This window comes from Euleptes europaea, chromosome 1 (genome assembly GCF_029931775.1).
Source record: "Euleptes europaea isolate rEulEur1 chromosome 1, rEulEur1.hap1, whole genome shotgun sequence".
NCBI classification, from domain to species: domain Eukaryota; kingdom Metazoa; phylum Chordata; class Lepidosauria; order Squamata; family Sphaerodactylidae; genus Euleptes; species Euleptes europaea.
Window position 1 is genome coordinate 69,705,939 of NC_079312.1, and position 21,737 is coordinate 69,727,675.

The window sequence follows — 21,737 nt, forward strand, 5'->3', positions numbered from 1 at the left end:
AAATATGCATGACAAGGGAGTCATCTGAAACTGGAGACAGATGGCAGTCGTTCCAATTGCTGTGGATGCTCATGCTACTGTTGCTGCTGGTAAACAGGCTGGGCATGATTTTATACTGCGTCGAATCCTTGTGTGTAAGGATTGTGTATCTTTCCCCAGCAGTCTTTTCTGACTCTGGGAAAGCTGATTCCCGGGGTTGTGGGAGCGGCATGTCTCAAAGACATGCAGGTTGGTGGAAGCTGTACAGGAGGCGGTGGGGCAAAATCATAAAGGCAATTTTATCTTCTCCCTCCATACTTCAGGTCCCTAACCCACATGCCCATTAGTCTGTGCAGGTCCTGTAGATCTAAGGTCTTGCAACTCTAGAAACTTTGTTCTTTGGAATGACAAATGGATTGAGGTGAGAATTTTTATTGAAGCAAGACATTTATTGGATTTAGTTGAGAAGGGCACTTGGTTGAGAAGAACCAATCTGAAAGACAGAAGAATAACTTCTCTGACTCTAGGATAAAAGACATTACTTTTTAACTGCATGTGTGTATATATGTACACAAGTAAAATGTCTAATTGTTAGGGTTGCCAACCTCCAGGTACTAAAGCCAAAACGAAAGCACCTCCGTGCCTATACCTAACCGGTTTGGAAATTAGCACGGGTAAAAGGTATACAAATTCTCAGAGCCAGTTAACAAAATACAAAAATTATTATTGAGTGCTAGACAAAAGGGACAATATGAAGTGAATATACTTAACAACTGTGACTAAGCAAAATACAATATGTACAAGGAATGAGTTATTTTCTGGGCAATAAAGTCCTCTTCTTAAAGATGATCCGTTTCAATGGTATGATTAATTTTCAGATATTAATCCAACAGGTATGGATCCACAGTTTTATAAGTCAAGACATAGGGGGACGGCCGTTTCACCTTGGTTTCTTCAGCCCCATATTATTTCCTATATATACATGTTAACATTAAAATAGTTTCATATCCATATAGCCATTGGTACTTATAAAGTAAAAAAATATATATATACTTACATCCATACAAAGATAATTTCACAGCCTAATCAAGTCCATAAAGGTTCAATCTTAAGCCACAGCAATGTCCACAAGTTCCCCTAAGGGATACTAACATGGTAAAACACTTCACTCTTTGCTCATAGTTAAATACAAAACAGGTGTTATTCTGCGGCTCCTGCATGCATCTTCCCCTGAGTTACCGTATATACTCTATTACAGGCATCCTCACTGTATAGTGGCTACCGTATAACATGTAAATTATATAAAACACGAAAGATCATTTTCCTGGTTCAAGCCTCTAGGTTTGACAGAATCAAAAAGGTGGATAAAAAAAGCCTCTTTCTGCCTCAAAATTCTTTCTGTATTTCTTCTGTCATGATGTTTTCCCTTGAGATGCCAGATAATAAAAAATCGGAGATCATTTTCAGAATGGCGGGCGGAAACAAAATGGTCTACAACCGGGGCTGTAAGGACCTTCGTGCGTATGCGCGCACGGTGCTCTAATATTCTATTTTTAATGGGTCTAATACTTGAACCAATGTATAAAAATCCACACGGACAGATGAGGCAATAAACAGAGTTTTTGGTGTTACAGTTTGTAAAATTAAGCAACTTGAAGGTAAATTGTTTATCAGTACGCTGAAATTCCTTCACTTCCAAGCATAGACTACATGCCAAACACCTCTATAAAAGATAGGTTAGTACACACTGATATGACACGAACAACTGAATCTAGGAACATTAGCAGAGGTCATTTTAAATGCCATAATTGTTTGGCATGTAGTCTATGCTTGGAAGTGAAGGAATTTCAGCGTACTGATAAACAATTTACCTTCAAGTTGCTTAATTTTACAAACTGTAACACCAAAAACTCTGTTTATTGCCTCATCTGTCCGTGTGGATTTTTATACATTGGTTCAAGTATTAGACCCATTAAAAATAGAATATTAGAGCACCGTGCGCGCATACGCACGAAGGTCCTTACAGCCCCGGTTGTAGACCATTTTGTTTCCGCCCGCCATTCTGAAAATGATCTCCGATTTTTTATTATCTGGCATCTCAAGGGAAAACATCATGACAGAAGAAATACAGAAAGAATTTTGAGGCAGAAAGAGGCTTTTTTTATCCACCTTTTTGATTCTGTCAAACCTAGAGGCTTGAACCAGGAAAATGATCTTTCGTGTTTTATATAATTTACATGTTATACGGTAGCCACTATACAGTGAGGATGCCTGTAATAGAGTATATACGGTAACTCAGGGGAAGATGCATGCAGGAGCCGCAGAATAACACCTGTTTTGTATTTAACTATGAGCAAAGAGTGAAGTGTTTTACCATGTTAGTATCCCTTAGGGGAACTTGTGGACATTGCTGTGGCTTAAGATTGAACCTTTATGGACTTGATTAGGCTGTGAAATTATCTTTGTATGGATGTAAGTATATATATATTTTTTTACTTTATAAGTACCAATGGCTATATGGATATGAAACTATTTTAATGTTAACATGTATATATAGGAAATAATATGGGGCTGAAGAAACCAAGGTGAAACGGCCGTCCCCCTATGTCTTGACTTATAAAACTGTGGATCCATACCTGTTGGATTAATATCTGAAAATTAATCATACCATTGAAACGGATCATCTTTAAGAAGAGGACTTTATTGCCCAGAAAATAACTCATTCCTTGTACATATTGTATTTTGCTTAGTCACAGTTGTTAAGTATATTCACTTCATATTGTCCCTTTTGTCTAGCACTCAATAATAATTTTTGTATTTTGTTAACTGGCTCTGAGAATTTGTATACCTTTTACCCGTGCTAACCTCCAGGTACTAGCTGGAGATCTCCTGCTATTACAACTGATCTCCAGCCGATAGAGATCAGTTCACCTGGAGAAAATGGCCGCTTTGGCCATTGGACTCTATGGCATTGAAGTCCGTCCCCTCCCCAAACCTCGCCCTCCTCATGCTCTGCCCCAAAAACCTCCCCCTGGTAGCAAAGAGAGATCTGGCAACCCTACTATTTGTGCTTGGGAAAAATTGAGATAAATGTGATATCAACTAATGTCAGAAGTTTGGATTTTAAATAAATTCTCCTCCCTTAGTTTGTTTTCAAAATAACTCTGGGAGGGATGCTAGACTGAGAAAAAACCACTAGCTCAAGGTCACCTCTGAGATTCATGGCTTAGTAAGGGTTTGAGCCCGTGTCTTCCCAGCCCTTGTCTGACATTCTAACCGCCATACCCCCTGCCCAGCCACGATTTAGTATTATATTTGAATATTGTACAGTGATGTTTTGTTATTTTGCGCTGTCTCAAAAACCAAAACACAAGGGACCCCCCGAAATGTTCTTTTAAAATTTCATTCTTGTCAGGAGGTGGGGGGGTGGGAGAATGACTCAGAGTTTCCAACTTTGGGCTTGGCACCCTTACTACCTATTCATTGCCGAAATTAACTTGGCTTGTGCTTCTTGCCCAGCTGCTGGAGGCTGGAGATTGAACAAAGGAAACAGCTTCTTCAGCTAGAATTCCAAGAACAGGGTAGCTGGCCTGCTGTCAGCTCTCTTGGGGAGAATCTATCTGATCCCTTTTGAAATCAGAACCGCTCACAAACAACTGTTTTCTCAGGCACATTTTTTTTTAATATTATGATGGAAAAATTGTGTTTGGTGGCTTATAGATTTTTAAAACTTCATTTTACACTTGAACTGTTTTCCTCCTAAGTATATTAATTCAATTAGTATGTCCTTGTGTGAACTCTGTAGTAGCTCTTTTTCCTTTAGATGTGTTTGGTGGAAAGATTTCTTTTAGGCCTTGTCTTCACTTTGATCTATGCATAATACATTTGCCCTGTGCTGTTAGCATTCGATGGCCCCTTCCGTGTAGACAAAGTCACACTGTTGAACATTGTACTACTTGGAACCCAGGAAAACAATCCCTTTGTTGGATGTTGTGAGGTGATGTGAAGCTGTTGTGATATTGGATGTTTACTGTATTGACTTTGCATCATTTTTATTGTCTTTTTTTACTTTGAGTTGAGTGCTGTTGAAGTGGAATAAATTATTTCAATAAATACTTAAAACTTAACTGATATAGTAAAATTGTTATTGGTTTAAAGCATATCTGCACCAATGCCTGATTAGTGTCTTGTTTATAATTTCTCTAGCTTCAATCACTAGCGCAGCTGAATCCATCCATTACTTCCTTGGAATTAATCATGAGGTTGCATGAGACAACTGAATGATCCATCCTTAATCAAATCAGGGGTGGCAGGTGAGACTACTGTAGGACAAAGAGGATACTGCAGGAAGCAGATGTTCATCTGATGTGTATCCATAAACCATAACTTGTGACAATGCAGAAAGGTACTATGACTGATGAAAAAGTACTCTCTTGTTCTCAGTACTTCTAGGAATGGAGTATCAAGCTATCAAGGACTTTCAAATACACTCTTCAGCAGTGGTGTATTCGCAAACACTTGTTCAGTATGCCTGCTTTATTTTTAAAGTGGAACTAGGTGGAAGCAATCTCTTCAGAATAAAAGATGCAGATAGCAAAAATACATCCGCCCATCAAAAAGCCTCAGATGTGCAATTACAGCCTCCACATCCTCCTTCAGCCAGAATGATGATTATATAGGAGTGTATTCATGGCCAGTAGCTCATTTCTTAGGCAAAATGTGAGGCACCACGGTCACCAAACAAGCACACACTGGAAGTCTAATTGCTAGGGTAGGTAGGATTTTCTTTATTTCTCTGTGCTATATTAATCCTAGCATGGAAATAGTTACCTTTGTAACAAATCAGGTCCAAAGTTGCTGATTTAATGATAGCAAGGAGTCTCGTGATGCCTTAAAGACTAACTGATTTATTGAGCCATAAACCTTTTGGATTACATCAGATGCATGACATGTTACTTGGCAGATATATGTACATGGTACAAGGGGGAAAACTGTAAACTTCAGGCCCCAAACACTATAAAATATAACAGGTACACTAACAGTGCATTCCTAAGGAGAGTTACTCCAGTCTAAACCCACTGAAATGAATGGGCTTAGACTGGAGTAACTGTCCTTAGGAATGCACTGTAAGTCTGTGACAAGGTAAGCACAGCCTCATTAACAACAAAAAGCATTGGTGATGACTGTCTAGCTATGGTATGCTACCTTAACGTTCGTAGTTCAAATCCAAATCAAAGACAATCTTTTTAATATAAGTTATAGTTTCACTGCTGCATACCTGAGTCATGATTTGAAGTCTTTCTATGGAAATATATTAACTTTGATATTAGTATTGTGGTGTCTTGGGAGGGTGAAATGTTCTCCCAGATGTTTTTGAATTTTGCCTACGTCAGATTTGTATCCATTTACTCTTTTGTAAAAGGTGACCTGTTGTTCTGGGTTCTGTCTTCATTTTATACTACAGTATGAACGAAACCTTGACAATATATATAATTTAGAAGCCCCAACAATTATCTATCAGAAATAACTTACACAGTCATTGCATTAATTCCTCCAATTTGTTTCACCCATTTCGTTTTTATAACAAGCAACAACAGTCTGCCATACCCTTGTCTTCTCCTCTTCCTCCTGCTAGACTCTCCTCTCTTGCCTTCCCCGCCTCTATCTCCTTCCTTCCCTGGTGTTTCTCTGGTTGCTGCCATAGCTGCCCCCTGCTCACTTGCAGCCCTGCCACCTTTGCCTGCCTGGCTCTTCTGGTGGCACCTCTGTCACCCTCCATGCCACCTCCTCTCTTCCCTCTGTCACCTCTATAGACCCAGTGGCTCCTCCTCCTGATATGCCCAGCAGCAGCAGCTCCCTTCCATCTGCTCCTGCTGGTTTTAACTGTTGATGGGGTTGCTAAGCAAGTCTCAAAATGGTGGCTGAGGTAGGTAATGGCTATATGTATTACCCATGGTTCGGTAAAGAAATGATTCCAACAGGCAAGTGTTGGGGAAAACAAAGTACACAGTTTTATTAAACAAAAAATACACCCTTTTACCCAAGCTAAGTAATCTTTCAACAAAAATAACCTTTTATCCAGGCTGAGTCTGAAATAAGGATGGGAAGTTGTCTCCTGGGAGGCAAGCAAGCCGCTTCTTCTCTGGCAGCCGTCCTGGTTCTCCAGATGCCCTCCTCCTGGCTGGCTCCTTATCTGAAGCCCTCCCCTTCTTTTAACAGAGAGTGAAAACTAACCTTTTCCCCATCACCAGGTGCTCATCATTTACAGTGCTGTGTGAAAGTTAACTCCATAATGACCTGAGATTGCTCTCACATGGGGAAGGGCTGCATTGATCACCATCTACCTCCTCGTAATACAATGGTCTTCCGCAGTTTCCACTACACTATAACATACAAAGCCCTTCATGGCCTTGGACCCTCATATGTATGAGACTGCCTCTTCCCCTATGCTCCACCACAACAGCTTTGCTCATAGAGCAAGATGCCACCTGAGCAGGATGTCACTGAGCGGGTGTCTTCCTGTTAAGGGGCAAATCCACAACTGCCCATACACATGCATTCTCCACTGTTGTGGCCCCACTTTATGGAATGGCCTGCCTGATGAGGTCAGGAAGGCTCCCCCTCTCCTGGAGCTTCACAAACTATGCAAAGCCAAATCAGTCAGAAAGGCTTTTTTTAAAAAGCCAACTGGGCTTTATTATAATGAAATGATTCAGAAAGAATGCTTAAACAGTCTGTGAAGCAGTGTCCCCAAAATTTAGGGTTTTTTTAGGGAAAAAAATGAAAAATGTCCCCCCCCCATGGCTTCAAAAACTTTTGGAAATTTTATATTTCTAGTCACTGGGGTTCAATTCTGTCAGCACTGTGCCTTATTTACTTTGAAGATGGTAGAAGCAAGGCCATTCCAGGGTGCATCCAGTAGGAGGAAGAAGCGTTCTTCTTAAGTAAACATTACAATAAAAGGTCCTCATATTAATTTCTTTAGCCTTATGCTGGCAATCTGAGCCTTTCACAATATTGGGACACATTGCTGAGGATGACATATCCATCAGCAGCAGCAGCAGAATACAAAATATATGTCATCCTGCCACCTCTTTTTAAAATGAAAACAAACGCAAAGGGGGCATGGGATTATGACCTCACAGAGGAATGGAATTCATAGCCAATGCTGGCTTAATTCCCATGAGTTGTTTGGAATATCAAATCTACTTTCATATGCAAGGCAGAGCTCAATTTAACTCAGAAATTCCAGACCACTGAGAGCAAACCTGAAAGCCAAACTATAAATCTGAAGCAGCCAGGTGCAACTATCAGGAGACAACGTACAGAGGGATCATTTTAAATTATTACTGCTGGGGTACTGAGCCAGCAGTTAAGTTGATCAAAGTCTGGCTTGCCAGAAGAACCATTTTGAGGTATGCAGCATCTCTTATCCACATGGCTTTGAAGATGATATGATTAGAAGGATAGAAAGATTTTTTTTTTTTTGAAAAATTGTTATTGGTTTTTATAACATAAATTTTCCATGTTAACAAACAACAATAAAAGTAATATAAAAAACTAAATCATAAGTAATGTTGTTATAGTTATTTAAGTGTTAAATAAAAATAAAAATTAAAGGAAAATTTACTGACTTCCCCATTACCTCCGTCCGCCTCGTAATAAAGTATTCTATCCCATCGTGATATGGTCTGATCTTAATTATTCTTATATCTCAATTAAGTTTCAATCACAATATGCTATTAATATAATTGATTAGACTTCTTAATGTTAGCAATGTCGTCTAGATCAGATTAAAAGGTACTCTTCCATTTTCCCCAGTCCTAATTCATATTCACAATATTTGATCCAAGCCTCCCATTCCCCCATAAATTGAACACTGTCTTTTTGATTTAGAGTAGCTGTAAATTTTGCCATTTCCACCAGTTCAAACATTTTCATAATCCTGTCTTTTTTCCCAGGAGTGTCTGCTCCTTTCCATTTATTAGAAGGATAGAAAGATGAGGTGCATTTGACCAGCAGGACATGGACATTTGTGTAAATCCAGGACTCTGCTTGCAATGAGATGAATTTTCTCAGATGAAATTGGTTGATTAAAAGTACAAGCCTTTTACAGAACATTTGTGAAGAGGTTCAGTTGTGCAGAGGTTATTATTATTACTATTTTATCACTATACACCCTTTATTTTGATAGTGGTAGAACTTAATATGCTAAAGATAGCTGTTTTTTTTTTTTTAAATATACATTGTCTGAAATACATTAGGTTTCTGTTTAATCCAGGAAACCTAGGATTCCTGTCTGATTACCAAGGCTGGTTTCTCCACGCCTCCTACACCTCTGTATATCACATCTAATCCAATCATACCTGCTATTGTCATTTGCCTGCTATTGACATTGGGTGTCTGAATTCACTCTTCTCTACTTAAGAACAGATGGACTCACATTCTAGCTGTATGTGAAGAAGTGAGCAGTGACTCCCAAAAGCTCATACCCTGCCAGAAATTTTGTTAGTCTAAGGTGCTACTGGACTCGTGCTCTTTTCTAAGGCCTGTTCAGTCATAGCTGCTGAGTCTTAAAGTTTGCTGTGGACTCTGGCAAAGCAGGGATCTGCCCAGTAGCTGGAGTCTACCCTTCAGGGCAGGTCACAGTCTGAGGCCATCTTCTGGGCATGGAGTAGGGGTCACTGGGTGTGTGGGGGGGAGGTAGTTGTGAAATTCCTGCATTGTGCAGGGGGTTGGACTAGATGACCCTGGTGGTCCCTTCCAACTCTATGATTCTATGACTCTATGTTTGCTGGGTCTAAGCCTGTAGATTAAGCAAACACTCTGGTGCCTATGAACTGGTTGAACCAGCAAGGCTCTCTGACTGTGCCTAGGGCTCATACGACCTGAAAAAGAAAGAAGCCTCACCTGTTTCTGGGCTTCATCCAGCTAGGGATTGATGGAGGTCCAATCCTGCAAAGAACTACGTACATCAGAGCAGTTTTCAGGCTCTGGAGCTGCAAGTCCGGCACATTTTTGCCATTGTGCTGCCTCTTCGCAGGCCTGTTGTCTCCACTGTGTGTGTGTAAAGTGCCTTCAAGTCGCAGCCAACTTATGGTGACCCCTTTTGGGGTTTTCATGGCAGGAGACTAACAGAGGTGGTTTGCCAGTGCCTTCCTCTGCACAGCAACCCTGGTATTCCTTGGTAGTCTCCCATCCAAATACTAACCAGGGCCGACCCTGCTTAGCTTCCTGCCACAAAGAGCTAACATATCTTAATGATTCTATTTCATCCAGGTGCTTTACCTATGTTTGTAAGCTGCCTTGAGCTCTGTAAGGAAGAAAGGCTTTTAATAGATAAACAAACAAATATGGGGTGGGGCTGGTGGTCTGAGGTCTAGCTCAGGGGTCTCAAAACTGCGGCTCCAGAGCCGCATGCGGCTCTTTGGCCCGTTGAGTGCGGCTCTCCGAACTTGGTTCGGAGCCCCTGCTCTTGTGCCCGCTCGCTCCGGCAGCCAGGCTGCGGAGCCGGCGCACCTGAGAGAGAGAGAGAGAGCGGGCGAGCGGGCGCACTGTCTCTCCCCCGCCCCCGCAGTGGAGAATGGCCGGGTCCCCCTTTCCCTTGCCCTCAATGGTTGGGAGGCTAAAGCCTCCCCTCCCCTCTAGCCACGCGATTGCTGGGCGGGCGGCTCGGCGGTTCCTGCCCCCCCACCTATCAGCTGTTGGGCGGGGCGAGCTTCCTTTGGTAGACCTGGCCTCCGGCTGAGTCCCATTGGGAGGCCATGTCTACCCACTGGCTTTCTTGGTGGTAGACCTGGACTCCGAGGGGGGGGGGGAGTCCCCCTTCAGAGGCCAGGTCTACCAATTGGCTTCTTTGGGCCTCCGGAGGCCAGGTCTACTGCCAAGAAAGCCAATGGGTAGGCCTGGCCTCCCAATGGGACTCAGCCGGAGGCCAGGTCCACCAATAGGCTTTTATGGCGGTAGACCAGGCCTCCAGACGAAGACTCCAGATGGGGAGGGGGAAATGGCAGGGACTTACAATTTAATTTTTATCAATAAATAAGATCACTATTAAGTATGATATCAAGTTTTATTCGGTGTACCTATAGTTTAATTAAGACTTAAAACTTTAATTAAAGTTTATTAAGTTAATAAACAGTGTGCCTACCTATATAGTTTAAGAAATTTGGCTCTCAAAAGAAATCTCAATCGTTGTACTGTTGATATTTGGCTCTTTTGACTAATGAGTTTGCCGACCCCTGGTCTAGCTCTACAGGAGACTGCCCCAGGGTCTGGAATGGTGGTGGCTTCTTCCTGAGCTGAGGCCTCAGCAGCAGATACCTTAGCCAAAGCCTTGTAGTCACAAATACTTTGAGCCTGTTCATTGGGTTAATTTTTTTGTGTTAAAACCATACAGTGCAGCCCACTGAGAGTTGTAGTTATCAAGGCTACTTGGAACATGTGGATTTTCACACAGCCTTAGAGGAGGCATAGTTCCCCTCCTAGCGTGGTGTAGTGGTTAAGAGTAGTGGTTTGGAGCGGTGGAGTCTGATCTGGAGAACCGGGTTTGATTCCCCACTCCTCCACATGAGCGGCAGATTCTAATCTGGTGAACTGGATTTGTTTCCCCACTCCTACACACGAAGCCAGCTGGGTGACCTTGGCCAAGTCATGCTCTCTCAGCCTCACCTACCTCACAGGGTGTCTGTTGTGGGGAGGGGAAGGGAAGGTGATTGTAAGCCGGCATGATTCTGCCTTAAGTGGTAGAGAAAGTCAGCATATATAAACCAACTCTTCTTCTACATAATTTAACTACCTGAATCTGACAATCCATGGCCCTGTGGGAGAATCTGTTTCACCTGTTGCATAGATGCAGGAGTCCCTGCAAGGAAAGGAAAGGAAAGGAAAATCCACCACTATAGCTACAGCACTGCTGCAAATCTGCTTCCTAGTTGTTTGACTGAACGAAAGGAAGCAGTAGACCACTTGTTTCCCTTCAGCTACTCAGATGGAGGGTGAATAATGTTTTGCCTGACCTTCTGCCCATCATTATCATTCTTCATCTTGTTTTAGTTCAGCTAGAATCCCCATTCAGCTAGGCCAGCAGACACTTTCTTTTGTCAAGACCACTACATGGTGCACAAGGAATACCAAGCCTCAGTAATCAGGGATGCTTTAGGCTGATCTTGCATTGAACAGGGGGTTGGACTTGATGGCCTGTATGGCCCCTTCCAATTCTATGATTGTATTATTCTATCTCCAGCAAAGTCAAAACATGTTTTGTGTGGAAAACATACATAACCAATGGTGGTGAAGATCTTTTCACAATGCGCTGATTAAAATACTATTTAAGAACTACTACCAAGTGCAGTGTACTGGTTAGACTCTGCCATGGAAGCTTGCTGGGTGATTTTGGACCAGTAGCACACCTCACGCCCTGACCTGGATGGCCCAAGCTAGCTTGATCTCGTCAGATGCGGCGGATCCCGCTAAGGGGGGGGGGTCCGGATTTGCGGACCCGCGGGGGGGGAGGAGCGGGGGGGAGCGGGGGCTGGAGCCCACTTACCGGCTGCGGCGGCGGAGCCAGGCGGCAGCGCCGGTCTGGGAGGTGGCTCGAGGGGGCGGGGGATATCTGGCTGGCCTCGCGATGGAGGGGGTCTGCACAGGCCTACGTGCGGCGGCCGGGATGGCCTATGACGGCCGCCCGCCCCCTCACCTGGCCGGCGGGCTCTGCCAGGGGTCACGGGGCCCGCCCCGGCCCAATAGGGCCCACTCCAGCTGGCCGGTCGGGAGGGGGGATAAAAGGCAGCCCCTCCCCTCGCTCGGCCATTCTTTCCCCCTCCTCGCCGCTTGTCCCGCCCACCCTCCCCTTGTGCATGGGGTTTTTGTTATGCTATCTGTCACAACTAATGGTTGGCGGTTTGGGCATGGGGCCGGATCCAGTTTGGGGGAAAGATGGCCTACGTGCCCCGCTTCCCATTCTGGGGACCCTAATAAAGGGTTTTGGGGGGAGGCCCGGAATGGTTAAGCCTGTCGCGGGGGCTGCGGCTTGGCCTCCTCCCAAGTGGCAGTGGACCACACGGTTGGGCCGCCGCCCACGTGGGGTCCCAGCATACTGCCATCTCAGGCTGCGCCCAGCAGGCGGGTTGGGCGCAGGGTGTGATCAGCTGGCAGTCGGGTCAGCTGATCCCTGGATCCCGCCCTCCATACTTGCCAATGCCTAACGCTGTAATCAATAAAGTTGTGGCCTGTTTACTCCAGCTAACGAGTAATCGTTATTATTGGTAAGAACATGCCTTCCGTCACCAGGGAGGGGTGCCCCTGGGATGTCCGTACCCCCCCGTTCCCCCCCCTTCGCCCCCCCATTGGGCTGGGCCGCAACTCAGAAGCTAAGCAGGGTCAGTCCTGGTTAGTATTTGGATGGGAGACCACCAAGGAATACCAGGGTTGCTGTGCAGAGGAAGGCACTGGCAAACCACCTCTGTTAGTCTCTTGCCATGAAAACCCCAAAAAAGGGATCACCATAAGTCGGCTGCGACTTGACGGCACTTTACACACACACACACACACACACACACACACACACACACACACACACACCACATCGGGTTGTTCTGAAGATAAAACAGAGAACAGAAAAATTATGTAACCAGCTTTAAGTCCCCATTGGGGAGAAAAATGGGTATAAAGGAAGTAAATAAATGAATGTCAAAGAACTCTGCAAAACCCTCTGACTATTGTAAAAATCTACTTAGCATAAAAATAGACAATAATAGACAATAATTAAAGAAATTATTCTTTTAAGAACCTGTTAGGAGAATGTTATCAGTGAAACAACTTGTAGCTAGGGATGAATAATTCTGCTTTTCACTTCTTTAATCTCTTAATCTTATGCTTGTGTACAAAAGGACACAGTAAATCCAAGTGCATTATTGGATTACAAACACAGAAGGGCCTTTATCCATTCACAGCACAAAGCAACAAACACAATGGTGCATTAGTCCAGTCAGTTAATGGGGACACGTTTAATTAGAAAACATTCTAAGCACAGACATTGCCCTCCGAATGGATTTAAACCCCATGATAATTCTGAAACAGGGATTTTACTTGTGTTCTGGTTTTACTGGCTTTAGATCTGTAACGTACCTGTTTGCTTCAGGCTGGTTTTGTTTGCTTACCCAAAGTACCGTTTCCCCTCTGACATACACAAGCACGAAGGGACTGTATCACCATATATACAGAAAAAGATTGATCTCCAGTTTTCTTGAGGGAACCAGAAAGTCGCTGCTTATTATTCAACAGAGGATTTCATGCTAGATTTACAAGCTGTAAAAATTCCAAGTTTATAGAGATGACCAGCATGCATACTACCTAGATTAAAATATCATCTCATCAAAATATTCATTTGGTGATTTCACAAGTGTGTTTGCCTCAATTCCCCATTTTCAAAATAATAACATCGGTGAACTTCACAGCGATGTTTTGAGGACCCGCTATAAATCATAAAGAAAAGACAGGCTACATGTATCTGTCCAGTCCCAGTGCTTAATCTCATGTGATATGAGTGCTGCTTTGCTTTCCCCATGGTTTGATTCCATATGACTGCAGTTATGTGTGAATAGTCGAACAATGTTGCTGGCGCCAGTTTGTGTGAATTTTTCCATCAGAAAAGGAGAAACCAATATGATTGGCCCCACCAATGTGGTTGCATCATTCAAACATATCACAACTCCAGGACTACTGTGGATACCTTGGAAGTAGGGTTGCCAACCTCCAGGTACTAGCTGAAGTTCTCCTGCTATTACAACTGATCTCCAGCCGATAGAGATCAGTTCACCTGGAGAAAATGGCCACTTTGACAATTGGACAATTGGCACTGAAGTCCCTCCCCTCCCCAAACCCCGCCCTCCTTTAGCTCCACCCCAAAAACCTCCCGCTGGTTGCGAAGAGGGATCTGGCAACCCTACTCATTCCCCCATCCATAATTTGGAAATAATTATATTGTCCTGCCTTAGCAGGCACTTGTAAGCATTGTATATGCCAAATTCATTTGCACTTCAGCATATGCAGAACCTTGACTATGGCTGCCAAACTATGCCTATAAACTGGCAGGAGCTTGGGGGGCAGGGACATGGGGGAGTGCACCACATTGTGTGTGCCATGACAAGAGGGACCTGGCAACCCTACTTGGAAGGGAAGCAAAGACTGGTAATTGCCCTGTTTTCAATTCCTCTCAGTCTCCTCTTTAAATCCATCCTTCCCAGAAAGATTGGATGTATTGATCTATATGGACTAGTTCTATATGCCCAAGGGATGTATGGACTTGTGTTTGTTGAATAGCAAGCTTTATGCCTCATGGAAAATCTCTTTTGAAACTGAAGGAGTTTCATAAGTGGTATGTGACAAAATTATCTGCTGTTAAAAAAACCCCTAAATTAAAAAAAAAATCTCCTTTACATGCCCAAGGACTTGCTCACAACAAAAGTATCTTTTTGGATTCTAGCCTCTGTACCTAACTAGATTAGTAAGGACACAGGGATTGGTAAATCCACCCTTATTAAGGTATAGATGACAGATCAATAGGGTTGCCAACTGCCAGGTAGTAGCAGGAGATCTCCTGCTAATTCAACTGATCTCCAGCCGATAGAGATCAGATTACCTGGAGAAAAATGGCCACTTTGGCAATTGAACTCTATGGCATTGAAGTCCCTCCCCTCCCCAAACCACACCCTCTTCAGGCTCCGCCCCCAAAATCTTCCATTAGTTGAGAAGAGGGACCTGGCAACCCTACAGATCAATTGACATTTTTTCACATTGGCACATTTGCTATTAGAAAAGCCCAATATGAGGTTGTTCGGGCACCAATTCCATTCTGTTAACCTAATTTGTAATAAAAATGATTATATAGTAGAAGTATATTAATAATTCCTCTACATTTTTGTAGAAGAATTAATCACCGGGTTCATCTATCCTTTCATTAATTTGACGCAGATTTGTGTCATGGCTAATGAAAACACAGCATGAATCAGGAGGGCACATCTCCTGCCGTGCCTTATTTCTGTTAGTTGGAGTGGCAAAATAAGTTTGGCTGGCCCTGTCCACTACAAACCTTCCAAGGAATGAGCATAAATCAGCCATAAGGCTTGGCACCTTAGCACACCCTATTCTTAATTTTGCATGCAGCAACAATGGAAATTTGGTAATCCCAACAACTAAAATCTGTTGGGAAAGTAATTCTTCATGTACTATGTGAAGCAGAGGTGCAGAGCATGGATGTTTCAAATTCTTTATAAACCATTTAAAAGCAATTATTAAAGGTTTGCCTATGATTACATGGTAGCATACTAACTGCAATGCCACCCCAGTAGTAGGGCTCCCTGCCATTAATGCATAAATCACACTTGGGTGATGCGTGGTACTTCCAAATTATCTGATGGAACCAGAGGGCAAAGCAATTGTTAGCAGCTTATTAGGTATCTGTCTTCTATAAATGAAATACTGCAACAAGCTTATTGGATAATACCATTTTAAACAAGAATTCAGGGGGAGACAAAAGCTATTCAATAACCATTTTAGTCATTGGTACCACTGTAAACAGGAGGGGGAAAAACCTTCAAGGACATACATTCAACTCTTGAGAAAATCCTTTCTGACATTATATTTCGAGATTATGTCCTCTGTTTATTTGGATGGTAGACATAATAGGATGCTTGTAGATCTGCATGCCCAAAATAGAACTGAGTTCACTATCTTATACTATCCTGCTTATAAGGAAGTCCACCACAGAGCTATTTTGTTTGGATGAAATAGTAGCCTCACTGGGTTGATGTATTCTGATAAGATCTGTTTTTCCCTGTTTGACTTGGATAAATATGTAATTTACAAGACACCCTTGTTAGTTTAGCAACAGAAAACAAATAGAAGTATGTCGAATCAAGTGCAGCTTTCTGCCACTAGATACAAAACCAGAACATCTGGTTATAATGCATAACTCTTGCTTTCTTTTGTCATCTTGGATTTTATTTAACTGCAGTGACTGCTTAGCAGTTTTAACGTGCACATGTTGTAATCTGCCTTGAGCCTTATAGATACATTTCTTTAAATTTTACTGAAGCAAATAAAGGAAGTGCTATTGCCTTTTAATTTTTTTAAAAAGGTAAACCAACAGACCAGAGGAGACCTGAATTCCTTTCCCTACTATGATTCTTCAGCTCTGCTGTCTCACTGCTCTTCTGCTGTCATCTACAAAAGGTTATAAATGTGATTCCACTTCACAATCAACATAGCCCTTTACACTCAGGCAATGATGGTTCCCACTGCAAAGGCAAAAGCGGGCAAAGGCATCACTAGCCCCTCCTGGATGTATCACCTTGATTTTTGTGAGTTACTCTTTTATCGTTTAACTTTTTGTTACTTTTACTTTTTGTGAGTTACTTTTTTATTGTTTAAATTGATTGTTAGTGGTGCCGTTTCATTGTTGCAGCATGGGTAGAGCTGCTTTTAATAAATATTTCCACACTTACAAGCAAAATTTTGTGGGGGGCAGCTCCCTATCCTGCTGCTTCTTTGCTCAAATTTCATCCTTCCAGACTGCTTTTCATTTTTCTCAAAAAAACAAAACAAACAACCAAAAAACTGGCAGGGCTCCATTACCTACTTTGTATGTAAAGTATAATTCCCTCCTAAGTATACACCAACATGTGCTCATAGGAATATGAGATGAAGTGTTTTTTACTTAGCTATATAAATGTGAGAAATGTGTAGTTAGCTTAATAAAATGAAATTTTAAAACTTATTGATATCGTTTATTAACCTGGTTTTATCTTTGATTGTGCACCTTTGCATAACATTATATTCAAAAAATATGTTGTCAAGTATGCAAGGTCTCCGATACAAGTCTAGTGCATTTTTTTTCTTTTGGTTTTTCAGTATCTCTCAGTTTCTGAATGCTTTTATCCTAGGAAATAACCTGTAATAATATTTTAGAGAAGCCAGTTTCCTTTTAAGAGATATAGGTCTTTTAACTGCATTTAGCACATTTAAAAACACCGTACAGTACTTTCAAATACTTTGTTATTCCAGCCATTTAAATTCCAAACATCCTTTTCCTGTCACTGATAATGAAAGTAGTGTAGAGTATATGGAAAAGATTTGGGGCACAAGTTAGTAACAACTGAAGGGGCACACTAGATAAGATGCTAGGTGTTTCCATGTGTAGGGGTTCCAGGAGGTTTGAAAAGAAAATGCCATGTGTGATAGTGGTTCAGATTCTGAAAACAGTTTGAGGGATGGTAGATTAAGCTTCACCACCCCCCTTTCACCCACTTATTATTTTCTGAATCTGTGGAGATGCTATTTGCTCCACTGTTGCAAACATACACACCTTGATACTGGACCTGGATGTTTGCTCCAAAAAAGAAAACAACAGCAATGTGGGGTTGTTTCAGCTAGGGGAAATGGTATATAGGGGGCAAACTTAAATCCACTCCCCCCTAATGCCATGGTTCCAGCAACAACCCAAAACGTATGATTTCTATACATGGAACTCTCAGCATTTTCTGTGATTTGGCCCTAAAAGCAATGGAATGAAGCTGTGATTAATTAAAATACAATTGATTTGCTGGCTTTGTCCTTTATGAACAGAAACAAATTCCTAACAGCTTGGAATTTGCCTGGTCACTGCTAGTATGATAAGCCAGCTGCTGAGTGCCATAAAGTGGAGTTGAGAGGAAGACATGGAAGATATGCTTAGCAGGGGAAATAAGCATCTGGCCACAGAGTAAATGCTGTGTGATGATTTGTTACTTGCCTGCATGAAGGAGCAGGATGACATAATGGAAGCGTGCAATTTTTCCCCAATATGGGTTTTCTTCAGTGCATGACTAATATGGGAATGTTGTCAGCATATTCATCCATGTTTCATGGGGTTTTGTGTGTATGTGTGTTCCTAATGGACTTTGGGGGGTGATACTCTTCTTTAAAGTGACAGTTGTAAAAATTTGCTGCTGGGAATGCACAGGATACCAACTGCATTTAAGTTACACTGGTATAAGCAGATACTAATGTAATCAGGTCCAAAGGATTGCACTGCCCATTGAATGAGTTGTTTCTCTTTAATTATTAAATTTGTGCAATGATAATGTTACAATAGGATTGCCTTAAGATCTGAGTATTTCTTCCTACTCTCTGCACTGAGGAAGGTTTGCCATCTAGTGGCTCCAACACATAAATTCATGATGTCATACATTTTTCACTAATTTGTTTTGAAGAAACCCAGTTGGTTACTTGCAACTAAGCCCACAACATTTAATTCAACTAACTACAGAGTCTGAACATTTTAAAATTATTTTATTACAACAACTGCAGCAAGTAAGCACCATCTTGAAATATGCTTTCCTTCCTAGGCTGAAAATTATGAGGGAATATCTTTTCTAATATAATGTCTGCCACAAAGCATTCCTTCCACCAAAACTAAGTATTTTTATTTTATTGTACAAATGTATATCCTGACTTTCTGTCCGCACAAGGGACACCAAGGGGGCTAACAAATTAAAACATAATAATAAAAGCACTTTTGAAAATTATTAAAACCAACCAAAAAGAACAACACATCATTAAAACAATTAAAATCAGAATTATAATATATACAAACACATACAAACAACAATTAAAACAGTGGGCAGGAAGATCACTGAGGGAACACCAAATGAAACAAAGTCTTCACCTGGTGGCTGAACAGGGCAACAGAAGGGGAAATTTCCCTGGTTTGAGAATTCCAGAGTTTTCGTGCCATGATTAAGAAGGTCCTCTCCTGGGTTGCCACTGTCTAATCTCAGAAAGTAGAGAGTGGGGACACCTGAAGCAGGACCTCCTATGATGACTGTTGTGGTCAGGTAGGTTCATAAGTGGGTAGACAGTCCTTCAGGTATGTTGGTCTCAAACTATATATGGATGTAAAGGTCAGCACCTTGAATTGTACCCAGGAACAATTGGGAGTCAGCGTAGATGGGCCAAGACTGCAGTGATAACCCCACTCCAGTCAACATCGTTGTGGCAGCATTTCCACACCAACTGAAGTTTTTGAATACTTCTCAAGGGCAGCCCTATGTAGAGTGCATTGCAGTAATCTAACCTGGACGTAACCAGAGAATGCAGCACGATGGCCAGATCTTTTCTGCCCAGGAAAGGCCACAGCAGGCTAACCAGTTGAAGCTGGTAAAAGGACTCTCAGACACAGCTGCCACTTGCTTATCCAGCAATAGGCCTGGGTCCAGGAGCATCCCCACATGACAGACCTGCTCCTTCAAGGGGAGTGCAACCCTATCCGGAGCAGGTGACACCTTAAATCCCAGGTCAGACTTTCTGCCCACCAGTAACACTACCATCTTGTTGGGATTAAGCTTCAGTTTATTAGCCTACATCCACTCCAAAACTGTATCCAATCACTGGTTCAGAGTTTCTGCAGACTCCCTGGGATCAACCAGAACTGCAAGAAAGAACTGAGCATCACCTGCATATTGGTGGCAATACAGCCCAAATCTCTGGATGACCTCACCTATCAGTTTCATGTAGATGTTAAAGAGCACAGAGGCTAACAGGGAACCTTGCAGGACTCTGCAGGCTGAAGTCCAAGGGACTGAGCAGCAGTACCCTGGCACCACCTTCTGAAACCTACCCTCTAGGTCAGACTGGAACCACCACAGAACAGTGCCTCACAATCCTAGCCCAGAAATGTGGTCCGAAAGGATACCATGATTGATGGTATCAAAAGCTGCTGAGAGTTCCAGGAACATCAACAGAGGCATACTTCCTCTATGTTCTGGAGCAGGTCACCCATTAGGGTGACCAAGACTGTTTCAGTCCCATAACTAGACCAAAAACCAGACAGGAAAGGATCTAAACAATTTGGCTCGTCCAGGAAAGCATGAAGTTGTCCAGCCACCACCAGCTCAATCGCCTTGCTCAGGAATGGAACATTTGAGATTTGTCGATAGTTATTGAGATTTCCTGGGTCCAGGGTAGGCTTCTTTAGAAGCTGAGCCACCACAGCTTGTTTCAAGGCTGGGGCAACCACCCCCTCTCTCAATAAAGTAAATCCTACCTCTCGGACCTAGTCAGCCAAAGGCAGATTTCAGTAGCCAGGAAGGGCAATGGTCATACAAGCAGGTGGTAGGTCCCAAATCTCCAAGGATCCTGTCCCTGAGACTGAATAAACTGAAAAGTATTTCAAACAACTGAGCTGATAGGCATCCTGGTATGATCTAACCTGCCACTGTTAATGTAAAGTCCACACTGGAACAGATGGGAGAGATTTTATCTGCAAAGTGTTGATTGAAACAGAAAGTATGCTTTCTTTATTTGGAGCTATTGTTTTTCTCATGTACAAACTGATGTCAAATTTATCTATTAAACTCTTCACACTTCATTACATCTCACTGAAGTCAATGGACTTCGAAGAGTATAGCCATTAAGACTGTACTGTGAGTGTCCCAAAAATAAGAATATTATGCCAGTACTTTTCATTAATTATCAAACTGGTTGAAAATGGATAATGTGAATGAAAACACAGAAAGAAAAAAGGCACTTAGAATATATTTGCATTGGCCCTTTACAATGAGATCTGCTGTGGTTGTACTGGAATTAACCAGTGCTGTAATGTATTCCTTTCTTGAATAGTTCTTCCAGGTTTTTTGTAGTGTGTTTTCTTCTTTCGCCCATTCTGGCTGCTAAAATCATATCAACAAACCTTTTGTATCTATTATAAATCAACCACTAACTCAGGGCACCTTCCTTCAGCCACTCAAAGAGGTGATTATCCATCCACTACTTAAAAAACTATCCCTAGAGAAAAATGATGCGGCCAATTATCGCCCGGACTCTAACCTGCCCTTTCTTGGCAAAATGTTTGAGAGAACAGTAGCAGACCAACTTCAGTTCTTCTTGGATAATTCATCTGCTCTAGACCCTTTTCAGACTGGCTTCAGGTTGGGCTATGGGACAAAGATGGCTCTGCTAACTTTAGTTGATGACTTTCATCCGAGTGTAAACGAAGAGCTCCTTGTTGTTCCATCCATCGACTGTATTGACTCACTCTGTGTAATCTGCCTTAAATCCAAGTGAAAAAGGCCGACTATAAATAACATAAATACATAAAGTGAGTGACAGTGATTCATTTTGGTAGAGCACAGTTGCATTTGCACTGAGGGATCTTTATATGACCCTATGGCTGCAAACCTAAACATGGTTATTAGAGCATAAGCCCCACTGGAAAAAAATGAGGAACTTCTGAGGAAAATAGCATAGGATTGCACTAGTTGTGTCCCAGCCCCCGTTTGCATGTGTTTGATTGAGAATGGGAAGCTCGTGTTTGTCTTCAGCCCTCCCTCTTGGTTACTGTGATAGAAGAGGAAAACTTGATACAGATGTATTGGCTTCCTATTCTCACAGATGGTCTGGCATTCACCAAAAAAATGACAGAAGGTGATGTTAAGCAGGGATGGATCATGTTTTTGAATGGGTGCTACAGATTTTGTCTCGCACAGTCAAATGTCTTGGGCTTGCCCTGGTCCCAAAACAGTATGAATCAGAACAGAATCACCTCATCCTTTTTACAGGCTACTGTGTCAGCATGTGCTGACTCCCTTTTAGCTTTTGTTTCGTTGAGAGTGTACCTGTCCAAAAGCTGCATTACACCAGACTACACAAACAGCATTTATATATTTTAAACCTGAATGTTTGGCCAAAAGCTGACTGTGAGAGACAGTGGAAGAATTAAT